This window comes from Echinops telfairi, unplaced genomic scaffold, assembly GCF_000313985.2.
Source record: "Echinops telfairi isolate 266 unplaced genomic scaffold, ASM31398v2 ScPeMD7_55;HRSCAF=186, whole genome shotgun sequence".
Classification (NCBI taxonomy): Eukaryota; Metazoa; Chordata; class Mammalia; order Afrosoricida; family Tenrecidae; genus Echinops; species Echinops telfairi.
The window spans coordinates 8,128-20,858 of NW_022103953.1; positions in this window are offsets into that span (position 1 = coordinate 8,128).

Consider the following 12,731-nt stretch of genomic DNA (forward strand, 5'->3'; position numbering starts at 1 on the left):
GCTGGTTGGCCTGGCCAACATGGGGCAGAAGGATCCCACCATGCAGAGCAAGAGCCTCTTAGCAAATCAGGAGAGAAGCCGTCGCCAGAGCACACTGGGGAAGGAAGGAGGCAGGGCTCATTAGGGTGGTGACAAAAGACAGGTGGTAAGGCGTTTTGTAGGAGATCGTGGACTTGAGTGGGAAGGGCGTCTGGTTCACACTCCCTGATTCATGTTCCCTCCTTTTCATTGCAGATGAAGGCTGAAGAGGAGATGGACGACGTGAAAGGACTAGAGCCAGAGGAGATGTGTGTGGGCAGAAAGCCTCTGTGCACACCCTCTCTGGATAAGCCTACTGAGATGAGGTCAGTTATGCCTTGTGTTACCATAGGGAGTTTCAGCTACCCCTGACAGTGCAGGAGGATGCTGCCCATGTCATCTGCGAGAACCACATAACCTGCACTATCCCCTCTCCTCTCTGTGCTGTGAGGTCCCTGCTTTCCTTTTGCCCTGTTCTCCACCATTCTTCCACTCCTCTTCACCCAAGCTTCTGTGGCATGCCCTCTCCTGAAAATGCTTACAGAATCAGGGCTCCCCTTTTCTACCCAGGACAAGGGGTGTGCCCAGTTTCCCCTTGGATGTTACCTTGAGCCAGACCAGGTTGTCCTGGGATTCCTACCAAGACAGGCCTTTCTGCCTCTGTTCCCTGATGGGGTTTGCTTTCCCAGTGTGTAATGAACACTCTCCTCTCTCCCTTGCTCCCAGAGGGTCTCCTTCCCTCTCCCAGTCTGTCATTGGGGATTTTTTGCCCCATGATGAGGACTGAGGCCCAGTTATCATGCCACCCATTCCACTGACTCGAGCACAAGAGTTGGGCCTTACGGAGGGCGAAAGCTGGGTCCCTGAGTGAGAACTGGCTCACCTGCAGTGAGCAGAGAGCATCCCAAGGCAGGTGTGGAGAGTGGAAGTCTCGGGGCAGAGGCAGGTGTGGAGACAGGAGGCAGTGCCCCCCCTCCCATCACCACACAGAACTTCAGAAGAGCCCTGGGTAGTGGAAGGTGGTCTGATTCCTCAGACAGGGGACCAACTAAGACAGGCACTGTAGTCCTGGGGCCACCAAAGGAGACAGGGGTGGTGCTCTCAGGAGAAGCCACAGACCCTTTAGCCCCCTACTCTGCTGTGACCTGAGCCTTTCCTCCTGGGAAAGCTGCTCCTCTTCCCATGCCCACCTCAGAGAGGGACACACAGAGGACCAAGGGCCTGCTTTCCACTCCATGGGCAGATGAAGGGCGGCCACAGTGGCAGCAGAGGGGATCAGTTCCCCTTTCTCTCTTCTTTGTCCCCAATGACCACCCTTCACAACTAACTTCGCCCCACTTGTCTTCCTTTTACTAGTTTTTCGTCTCCAATGGTCTGTGTCTCCACTTCTGACCTCACCATTCCTTCAGTGTCTTTCTGTCCTGATTCTCTCCCTGCCTCCTTATGCTGCCTCGCTCATCAGCCTGACCAGCATCCTGGGGCAACCCTAGGGGATGTCCTGGTCTTGTCCACAGTCAGACCTGGCAGAGCATTGGACATCTGGTCTAGTAGAAAAACCCTGGACCTTCTCTCGTGCCCTCATTCTTCATAGACTTCTTTGAGAACTCTCAGGGAGGGATATGAGGTAGGGAGGAATGCCTGCAGCCTAGCCTCTCATGATGCTTCTGTGTCACTAGAGGAGGGGCCAGGACTGTCCCCATGAGAGCAGCACAGGAGGAAGGAGAGGAGGAGAGGGGCATGGAGAGGGGCAGCCCCCAGTTCTCTGTCAGGGTGAGTCCAGGCCTCAGGGTCCAACATTGAAAGGTTGGTGAGACAAGCATGTCTCTGTTCCTGTGCAGGTGGGCTTGTTTCAACCCAGCAGGCAAGCTCTGATTTTCTCTTTTGCCTTGACATTTAACGGTGACCTCCTGGATCTGTTCCCTAAGTTATTAAGCCTGGTGAGACTATTCTTTTTCCAGAACTTCTCAGCCTGCTACATAATGCCACCCATGACTTTCCCTGAGTTCCTTAGACTCTGCCCAGGTTAGATGTTCGGATATGGCCCTAATCTCCTTGGGAAGCAAGGACCTGTGGGGAAACTGATAAAGCACAAGGCCTTTCTCTGCCGTTCTCCACCAGCACCTGGTCTCTCTTGTGAACATGCCATGAGAACCATGCCCACGGACTCCCTAGGGTCCTTTACAATTTGGCTTTTACCCTAACCTCTGACCCCTCCACCTTTCCTGTGCCCATCCCTTTCCCTAACCATCACGTGTCCCCCACCCCAGACAACACTGCTGACATCCACTTGCCTTCCCCAGGACAATCAGGAGTTGCCCTCACCTGTTTCCTATGACATTGGGCATGACAAAACGTTACCAGTCTGCGAGGCGAGAAAGCGGGACCAAGCAGGGCTTGGAGGGGGTGTTGAGGACAGGATGGCAGCTAGAGTCCTGAAGACCATATTTATTCCAGGGCAGTGTCTTTGGATTGGAGACCCTGAAGAATCTAGTCTGGAAGTTCCTGGAGCAGTGAGAACCCCTTGGGCCTTAGACAGCTCACACATTGAGATGGGCCAGTCTGTGCACGCACAGACCTGCTTATGGTGGGGGCAGTGGGGTCTTTTTCAGTCCCAAAGAGCCTTTGCTTCCCCTTAGGTATTACAGTATCTACGATGATGGGGACCGACAGAGTCCTGAGTGCTTACCATGACAATGCCTGCTTCTCACTGAGTACTCCCTTCAAGCCTGAGGATCCGATCCTGTGATTATCTCAGAGCAGGTGACAGCCCTGGACATCTGACTTCCAGCAGAAAATAATCCACCTCCTGTTCCTGCTTTCTTCTTAGGATCAGCAGGCACAAGTACTCAGAAGACAACAGGGTTTTGAAGCAGCTCAAGGATATTGGTATGCGTGTGTGAGACTGAAGATTGGATGGGGTGGGAGGTGTGAAAGGGTAAATCACTGGGACCCAGTGAGTGAGGCAGCCCTTGACCATCTCGTGCCTTTGCCCACAGGCCTGAGTGTTCAGTTGCTGAAACATACAAAGATGGAGATTTCTGACTTCCTCAGTGTGTTGCCCAAGACCCAGCATGACCTCAGCTCCTTTATGGTGGACACATGTGTCCAGAGGTTGAGCACTGGTGCCGGGCAGAGCCAGGGCTAGAAGACAGAGGTGGGTAGGAGAGGGAGCGGGTTTCTGGGAGCCTGAACTATTTTTCTCTTTCAGAGAAGGATGCTCTCCTTCTCTGCCCGTGGGCAGTTCAAGGAGGGTGAGTGTCTGTCAAGTTTCTCCCCCTTGCTCCCCACTGTTCCCACTCAGAGGTCTACAGGCTTCCCTCCTCTCTGCCCTTCCCTTTCCCTTTATGCTGTCTAGCTCCGCCCTGCCCCCTCCCCTGCTCACTTTTGACTGACCCACAGCCATGACTCCTTGCCTGTCTTACCACAGCCCAGGTGGTAGAGGCACAGGACATAAAGTTTGTTGGCTCTCATCATGTACCCTCACTATGTCACCCTAGGGCACCTGTTTAACCTCGTGGTCGACGCATTTGCAAAATGAGACTAATAGCCCTCTCTTGGACTACTGTGTAAACTGAGGCAAATGCACTTGTGAGGAGATAGTCACATATATGACGCAGAGTGGGGGCTTATCAAAATGAAGAGACTGGATCTCTTGTTGCCCTCCTGAATGCTGGCACCATCCTGAACTCCCAGGGATAGCTGGCATCCTCAGTGTGCCATGAGGTATAAACACCACTGCTTATTATGCACAACATGGGAACCCTGACTGGTTGTGTTGTTCTTTGTCCTTGCATTATAGCGTATATGTGAGCCTCCTGTCTGTGCCTTCAAACAGAACTGCCTTTTGAGGACTGGCAGTGATGCCAGGTTAGTGCTGTGTTCGGTGTCCCAGAGGGAACACCCTTCCCAGATTGTGGACAAAGCATGGGATGACAATGGATTCCTCAGGATTTCCCCACTTTTGCAAAATTCCAAAAGGTAGATCCTAGGAGTAGACCGGCATAGTGGTTATCAGTGTAAGCTGTGGCATAGTGACTTTTCCTCATGCCTCCAGCTTCACTACCTGTGTGAATTTGATCAAGTTTCATGACTTCTCTGTGACTCTTCGTCCTTCTTTGAATATAATAATTAGAATAACCACCCCCTTGGGCTGATGTAAAGGCAAAGGCAGGCATGGAACTCTCTCAGGTTGGGGGAAACCTATACACCCAGTGAAGGTGGCAAACAGCTCTCCAAAGGCAGGTTCTATGTGAGGGAAAAGGGTACCAACCAAAGAGTCAGGGAGGCAGGCAGAGTCGTGCATGGCAGGAAAGTGATTGTCATGTGTGGGCGGGATTGTTGTTCTCTGAGGCCCCTCCGTTCTCCAGCATATTCATCATTAATGACTGTGACTGAAGTGAACCCCAAAGAACCCCAAAGTGCCCCAGTGCCCACACCCTCCTCCAGCTTTGTGCCCACCACGTCCCAGGAGCAGCAGGAAGTGCAGCAGGCCATCTCTACCGTGTCTCCTATGAGTCTCCCATGGTTGGTCTCAGAAGTGAGTGTGGGGTGGGGGTGGGGGGGGGAGGATGGGAGGAATTAGAGAGAGAGTGAAGGAAACTCTCAGGTAATGCATTTTGCTTCTTCATGTCACACTGGACCTCATTCCCACTGTGTGCCTATTAAGCCACCTAGTGGTTTACAACAGGTGCTCAGGACTCTTAACGTTGATGAACCGTGTGCCTTTATGGACACACATGTGTCTAGGAGTTTCCCCCTTACCCACCGTTCTGCTGCTTTTGTCACAAGAACTGTATTTGGAGGCAGGTTTAAGATGCACAGCTTGGCAAGCCACCTTGTGTGCTCAGTGTTTCCAGTTCGGTCCTGGTGTGTGTAACCTGACCTTCCTCCACACCAGGTACCTCCATGACAACCACTGGGAGGACACCAGGCCTCATCGATTTTTGCTGTGTCCACAGCCAAGTCTTGGAATATAGGCCAAGTGAGCAGAGACAAGGCGGCCTGGGGCTGACACTCAGGCGTCTGGCTCTGAGGATGCCCTGACAACTCTGATTTGTGCCCCCAGCCTGTGACGGAGGCCGACAGCATGCACTCATGAAGGGATACACAGTCCGTACAAGAAAAACTCCAAAGGAGCCCAGGTTCTGATCATCATCATCTTTGTGATTCTCTCTCTTTTATGCCACCCAATCTCTCTGTAGCTCTTTAAAAAATGAGCGATGTTTGTTAGGTGAAATCTATGCAACGTCTGCCTGAGTCACGCATTATCATCACTGCCCCATAGCTGATGCTACGCTCTAGCATCGAATGCTCTGAAGAACATAAACTGAGAACCTATGGCATCAAATGGCTAGGATGGGAACCTCAGCGAAGGCTGCTCCCTGGGACGGACTTGGATCTGATTCTCAAACAGCAAGAAGGAAGATACTGGGGCCTGAACACAGTATGCAAAGGACAGCCAAGGCAGTGGTCTCTTTTTTATTTAACAGCTTTATTGGCACACTTGATCCACACACCGTGCAATTCAATAGTCCAAGAAGTGCTGTGTTTTGGGTCCCAGGGGGAACACCCTTCCCAGGCTGTGGCCAAAGCATGGGATGATAAAAGTATCAAGAAGAGTTGTACAATCTTTACCACAATCAATTTTAGAATATTTTTGTCTAACCTCAACTCAGTGTTGCTCATGTAATCTTTTTTCAATTTTGGCACAAATATATAAAGCAAAACATCTTCCAATTCAACAGCTTCCGCATCTATACTTCATTGCCATTGCTTAAACTGCTCCCTGTGGTACATCCATTATTGTGCTCCCTCTCCGTACTGTCCACCACCATTAGAATGGACTCAGTACCTCCTCAACAGAAACTCTTCCTCCTCCACACATGGTACCCATGGGTCACATTTTGTTTCTTTTGTATCTGTTTGTTAGTTTTCTTCATATCCTATTCATACCTCCAACACTTCCGTAATTAAACCGCTTCTAAAAAGAGCTGTATATGCATCATCACATCAGCTCTAGTGCTTTCCCTACATCCCCCCCCCATCCAGTGATCACTCCTCCCTCTTCCTCCGCTGCCCCAGGCTTCCTGACAAACCATTGCATCTGTTATTGTCTCTGCATTCATTCGTCCTGTGTTCCTAAATTTAGAGACATAACACAAACAAAACAAAATGAAACAGGAAGAAAAAAGATTAATAAGATAAAGGTAAAGAGGAAAAAATGTCAGTAATATTTACAAAGCGAGAGAAGAAATTTTTCTCTTGGAAAAATCTAGAAATATTTGAACATAGAGCAAATTCAGGTTAGATCACGAGAGAAGTCACCTGGCCAAGTATCATACCATGGTTCAATTCACCATAATCAATTTTGCAGTCATCTATGACTGAGAGTAAAGTTGCTCGAGTCTCCCACCTTTGACTAGATTGGATCTACTAGAGACACAATCTCACCACACACTGCAGATGTTTTTTGGGTGCCCACTGTCATCCAGAGGCCTCTACAAATTTGGTGTTCACAATTTAAGTTCTGATAACTTTTCTCTTTATCATATTTGGATTTTGTAATTTTCATCTTTGGCACAGACTGGTGTGCTTCTTCCATGTGGACTTAGTTGATGCCTCAATTTGATGGCTGCTTGTTTGAATACAAGCCTTTAAGAACCCAGACACGATTCCAATTACTACCTTGGCATTATCTCCTTTCTTCACTACACTTGTTGCAGGACCCTTATCTTCAGTGACCTTTTCGTGAAGGCGAATATCAAACAGGGTCCTGTTATAACAACTAACTGTTCATGGATTAGGGCTAGAATTACCTGGGAGCCCAGAATCCATCTGACTGTGCTCAGGTCATGAATGACTCTGATTTATTTGGCGTTTATATTACGACAAACACACCGAAACCAGAATCAACAAAATCAATAGCAAAAACAACCCATTAAAAACTGCCCAAAAACAATAGAAAGAAAGAATAAAGACAATGTCAATAATCTCCCAATGGTATAAGGCAATTGCACTGATAACATTTGTGCCAGAGGGGAAGAGACGGGTCCCTAACCAACAGAAATGTATTCTATTCTAGAAACAGCTTATGTCACTCACAACACATTGACTAACACCAATCACATACATGGACCTGTCCAAGACAAGGGGGTCAACGAGTGCATTCTGCCGTCATGATACAGTTACCAGCATCTTTTTTTCTCAAAGCAATAGAATAGACAAAGAACCCTAGAAGAGTAAAATGCGAGGGCTAGATTTTGAATGGAGTTATATATGATTTCTATTCCCCTGAAGAGTTAGTCTCAGAAACACAGGGACAGTTCGACCCTATCCTATAGGGTAGCTGAGAGTCATAATAGAGTTATTCAGTGGCAGTGAGTTTAGGAGTTTGTTTTATACATGATTTCAAAGTCATGTTCTTTCTAGTCCCACTCCTTTCTACACCCATTAATTAAGTTCATCCATATTTATCATAGAGATATCTTTCCTTCAGTGGTGCAGCTTCCTCTTCCTTAAACATCTTTTCTCTGAACACATGGGTTAAATGGGTGGGATGACATTGGTTAAAATCCACTACAGTGTCAAGCTTCAGGTGTTTTCCAAGCAAATCAGTGCATTGGATATTATAATAGCTATTGAATTTTTTTGGGGGGGGGGTATAGTGTACTTTATTGATGGTACATGACAAGGTCGAGTTCTCTAAGCCCCTCCCCTTCCTTCAGGGGTCTGGATGGAATATTCTCAGTGTGTTGGGGGATTGAATTAGGGGCAAAGACTCCCCAGCAGCTGAGGGCCTCTCTCTCTTCCTCTAGCGCTGTTGCTGGGGCTGGTGGTCCAGGGGGGCTCTTACTCCTTGGAGGCCATGTGGACCACGAGGTCCACCACTCTGTGGCTGTAGCCAAATTCATTGTCATACCAGGAAATGAGCTTGACAAAGTGGTCGTTGAGGGCAATTCCAGCCCCAGCATCAAAGGTGGAAGAGTGGGGGTCACTGTTGAAGTCACAGGAGACAACCTGGTCCTCAGTGTAGCCCAGGATGCCCTTTAGGGGACCATCAGCCGCCTGCTTCATCACCTTCTTGATGTCATTGTACTTGGCAGCTTTCTCCAGACCGCAGGTGAGATCCACGACGGACACATTGGGGGTGGGGACACGGAAGGCCATGCCAGTCAGTTTCCCATTCAGCTCCGGGATAACCTTGCCCACAGCCTTGGCAGTGCCAGTAGATGCGGGGATGATGTTCTGAGCAGCCCCACGGCCATCACGCCAGAGTTTCCCAGAGGGGCCATCCACAGTCTTCTGGGTGGCAGTGATGGCATGGACTGTGGTCATGAGTCCTTCCACGATGCCAAAATTGTCATGGATGACCTTGGCCAGGGTGCCTAAGCAGTTGGTGGTGCAGGAGGCATTGCTGACAATCTTGAGGGAGTTGTCATACTTCTTGTGGTTCACGCCCATCACAAGCAAGCATGGGGGCATCAGCAGAAGGGGCAGAGATGATCACCCTTTTGGCACCGCCCTTCAAGTGAGCCCCAGCCTTCTCTACGGTGGTGAAGACACCAGTGGACTCTACGACATACTCAGCACCGGCCTCAGCCCACTTGATGTTGGCGGGATCTCGCTCCTGGAAGATGGAGATGGCCTTCCCATTGACGTAAAGCTTCCCATTCTCAGCCTTGACAGTGCCATTGAACTTGCCGTGGGTGGAATCATACTGGAACATGTAGACCATGTAGTTCAGATCAATGAAGGGGTCATTGATGGCAACAATGTCCACTTTGCCAGAATTGAAAGCAGCCCTGGTGACCAGGCGACCAATGCGGCCAAATCCGTTCACTCCGACCTTCACCATCATGTTTCGGGATGCGGCTGGGACTGTACGGGAGCGGGATAGGCGGTTGTCTGTCGCACGAGGAGGAGCAGAGAGCCAATAGCTATTGAACTTAAGAATATCAATTGATCATTAAAACCTGATGGTAGATGAAGACTGTTGAGTTTTTATTTACATATGAGTGGGGGGATGTCCCTGGTGGTATGCACCCAGTGGGCTACATTGACCCAGGCTTCTGGGTGCATCCTGAAGACCCATCCAGGGTGCTGTGGAACTCTGGGACACCGAATCCTGGATCTTCAAAGCTCAGGGCATGCTTCAGGGCCTGCATCAGTGAGATCCAATGTACAAACTCCACTGGGTGAACTGGACTCTGCTTCAGACACACTTGTAACGTGAGGACAGAAGTCAGAAAATACACAGTCTGAGTAAGCAGAAAACAGCTGTACCAAGAGTGTTGAACTGTTGGTAAGCGGACAAACATGGTCTTGCTACAAATGCCCAATGTGCTGTATTAAGAGATGCATTTTTGCGGCAAACTTGTGACTGATATTCTTAGTGATTATTATTGTAAATCTCCCTCATAATCAGCCCACAATTTTTTGCATAAGTAGTATAGAGAAATGAAAGGATTGATTCTGTACAAGTGAATAATTCAGGTACTATGATATGGAGTTAGCCTCTGTCAACAGGGCTTTAAAAAATTATCACACAAGGCTAATCAAAGACAATATTAATGGAAGATCATTTTGCAACAGGAAGATGATCGATAAGACTTTCTACCATAAATTAACATGGCGGTTTTTCAACGGGGTCAAAGGAAGATTAACCAACCGCCCCCATCCAAGAAAACCCTAAACCGAACAAATCAATAAAAAACAAATTTCGCAACAACCATTCTCATCCCGAAACTACCGTTAAAATTGGCTGAACTAAGTTCCAAGGTAGTCCCGATAACTTCCCCATCTCTTCAGTTGTCCATCATAGGTCTTCAAGCACAATTGTACCAATTTTGTTGGCATTTTGGTCCTTTCTGGAAGGTGACGGGTGTCCTGAATGAGGTTTGTCATCAATAGACATTTCACCTTTTTGGAAATGAGAAAAACACTCGTACCTCGAGTTTGTCCCATAGTGCTTTTTTTGTAAGATATGTTCAACATCACAACAATTTCTTCAGCATTTATCCTGAGCAGGAAGCATCTCACAGTCATACACTGGTCTCTTAAATCAGCATCACAAAAAAACGAGGTTTTAGCGAAACGGCTTTTATGAAAAAATTCACTGTGATCAAATAGAACCTTCCCAGGTGACGCCACTGGGTACACTAACTCAGAGCGAGTTGCTCGATGCTCACCTTGCAGGGAAAAAGCACACTACGAAAGCTCTGCCTAGTGGCGCTTTCCCTTCGTTTAATCTGAAATCTAAGGAGGGTTTGGTATCAGAGCCTAAATTGTGAGACTCCGGTTTGCAGAAGGCTATGAATGACACTGGGAGCCCCAGATACAGTTGTGGGAACTACATTGGAAACAAGCCTCCCGTGTTTTTCCTCTGTCGATAACTGTGGGATGGACAGAAATGGTTCCTAAAGAGAGTGCACTTGGAGTGATGAGTACAGAAGATCACAGGGAGAATCCTGACGTGAACAGTGACAACTTTGTCAGTTGATCCCCCCTCTGATGCTTGCTGCACCTGAGCAGGTTGTCAACATTTTCTGTAGTTTTCTTTTGTTTCTGTTTGCTCATATGAGGGTGTTTCTCAGTGGTAGTACGTCATTGGGGGTCACCCTCTTGAAGTTGTGTTGTATGTTTTTTTTGTTTTTCGGTAGATGAAACCCAGAATGGAAAAAGTTATAGGGACAGCAAGTAGAATAAGGATTTGGGGGGATGGGGTGGGTACCGCAGTTGTGGGGAGGGTGGGGGTGTAAAAGGGAGATGATGTCAAGGAATCCAGAAAGAAAAAGTATGTTTGGAAACTGATTATGGTAGCAACTATGCAGTACTGCTTGACGTAATGTAACTATGAAATTATATGGCATATGTATTAACTCCCAAGTAATAATAAATTAGAAGAAAAGAAAGACAAAACATAGATTCAGGAATGGGTTTTCAGCTCACACTAAATTATAGCGCCAACTTAAGAACAATTAGTTCTCACATCATAGCCCTGCTGGACGCTCAGCCTCAGAAAGGTGAACACAGAAGATACGGGTGCTCTAGAAAAATGTGGTGATGAAATGACATGGTGCCTGGTGAACAGTTATAATAGCGTCCGCAGTCTTAAAGGCTTGTCTCCAACCAAGCAGCCATCTAAGTGAGATGTCAGCTAAGCCCATCTGGAAGAAGCACACCATCATTAGTCACCGAAGGATTGTACATCATACAATCTGAAATCGAAGGAGGGATTCGTATCAGAGCCTAAATTGTGAGAATCCCGGTTGCAGAAGGCGAAGGATGTCAGTGGGAACCCCCGATTCATTGATGGGAACGACATAGGAAATGATTGTACTCCCTCTACGCACAATTGAGGGCTGGGAGGAAAGTGGTTACTAAACAGAGTGCATTGGAGAGATGCGTTCAGAAGGTCAAAGGGAGAAACCTGACTTGAACAGTTACAACTGTGTCACTTAATTCCCCCTCTGTTGCACACTGGACCTGATCTGGTTTTCAACATTTTCTGTATTATTATTTTTGTTGTTGTTGTTTGTTCATGTTAGGGTGTATCTCAGAGGTGTTGTGTCGTTGGGAGTCACCCACATGATGCTGTGCTATATGGTTTTTTTGTTTTTTGTGTGTATGAAACTCAGGACTCATGGACATATAAGGAAATAAGTAGAATAAGGGTTTGAGGGAGTGGGGGAGGGGTGCAGTGATGGGGAGGTCAAGGAAAAAGGAGACGATGTTAAGGAGTCCAAGAAGAAGCAGAGTATTTGGAAGCCATGGTAGCAATTGTAGTATTCTGTTGAATGTGATTGAACTATGGAACGATAGGATAGATGCATTAACTCTCAATAATAAATATGTGCAAACACAAATAAAGAAAGATTATATTCCAGGTCAGACTTAATTTTCTAAGATGTTCTAAAATAGCCACTATTTCTAGTCTCTTGTCAGTTCATATTTGGTTTGCTAAAGTAAATATAAACCACCCTGATGAATCAATGATTTAAAATCACTTATGGACACTATTTGAAGAAATATTGGGGCCTGACAAAATGTCCCTTATAGGATAACCTTGGCCTCCCATTAAATTATTTTAGAGTAAAATATAAATAAGAGAAAAAGACATTAAGAAGCTTGCCGACACTGGAGATCCCCTTCCAGAGGGGTCTCGGAGAGGAGATGAGCCAGTCAGGGTGCGATGTAGCAACGATGAAAAATAAAAATTCCCTCTAGTTCTTAAATGCTCCCCCCACACCCCCACCACTATCATGATCCAAATTCTACACGTCTGGCTAGAACACAGGATGTACACTGGTAAATGGATGTACATAGGAACTGGAAACGCAGGGAATCCAGGGCGGATGATCCCTTCAGGACCATTGTTGCAAGTGGTGATGCTGGGAGGGTAGAGGGAGAGTGGGTTGGAAAGAGGGAACCGATTACAAGAATCTATATGTGATCTCCTCCCTGGGGGACGTACAGCAGAAAAGTGGATGAAGTGAGATGTTGGATGGGGCAAGATATGTCAAAATAATAATTTATAAATTATCAAGGGTTCATGATGGAGGGAGTTAGCGGGGAGGGAGGGGATAAAATGAGGACCTGATGTCGAGGGCTTAAGTGGAGAGCAACTGTTTTGAGAATGATGAGGGCAATGAATGTACAAATGTGCTTTACACAATTGATGTATGTATGGATTGTATGGATTGTGATAAGAGTTG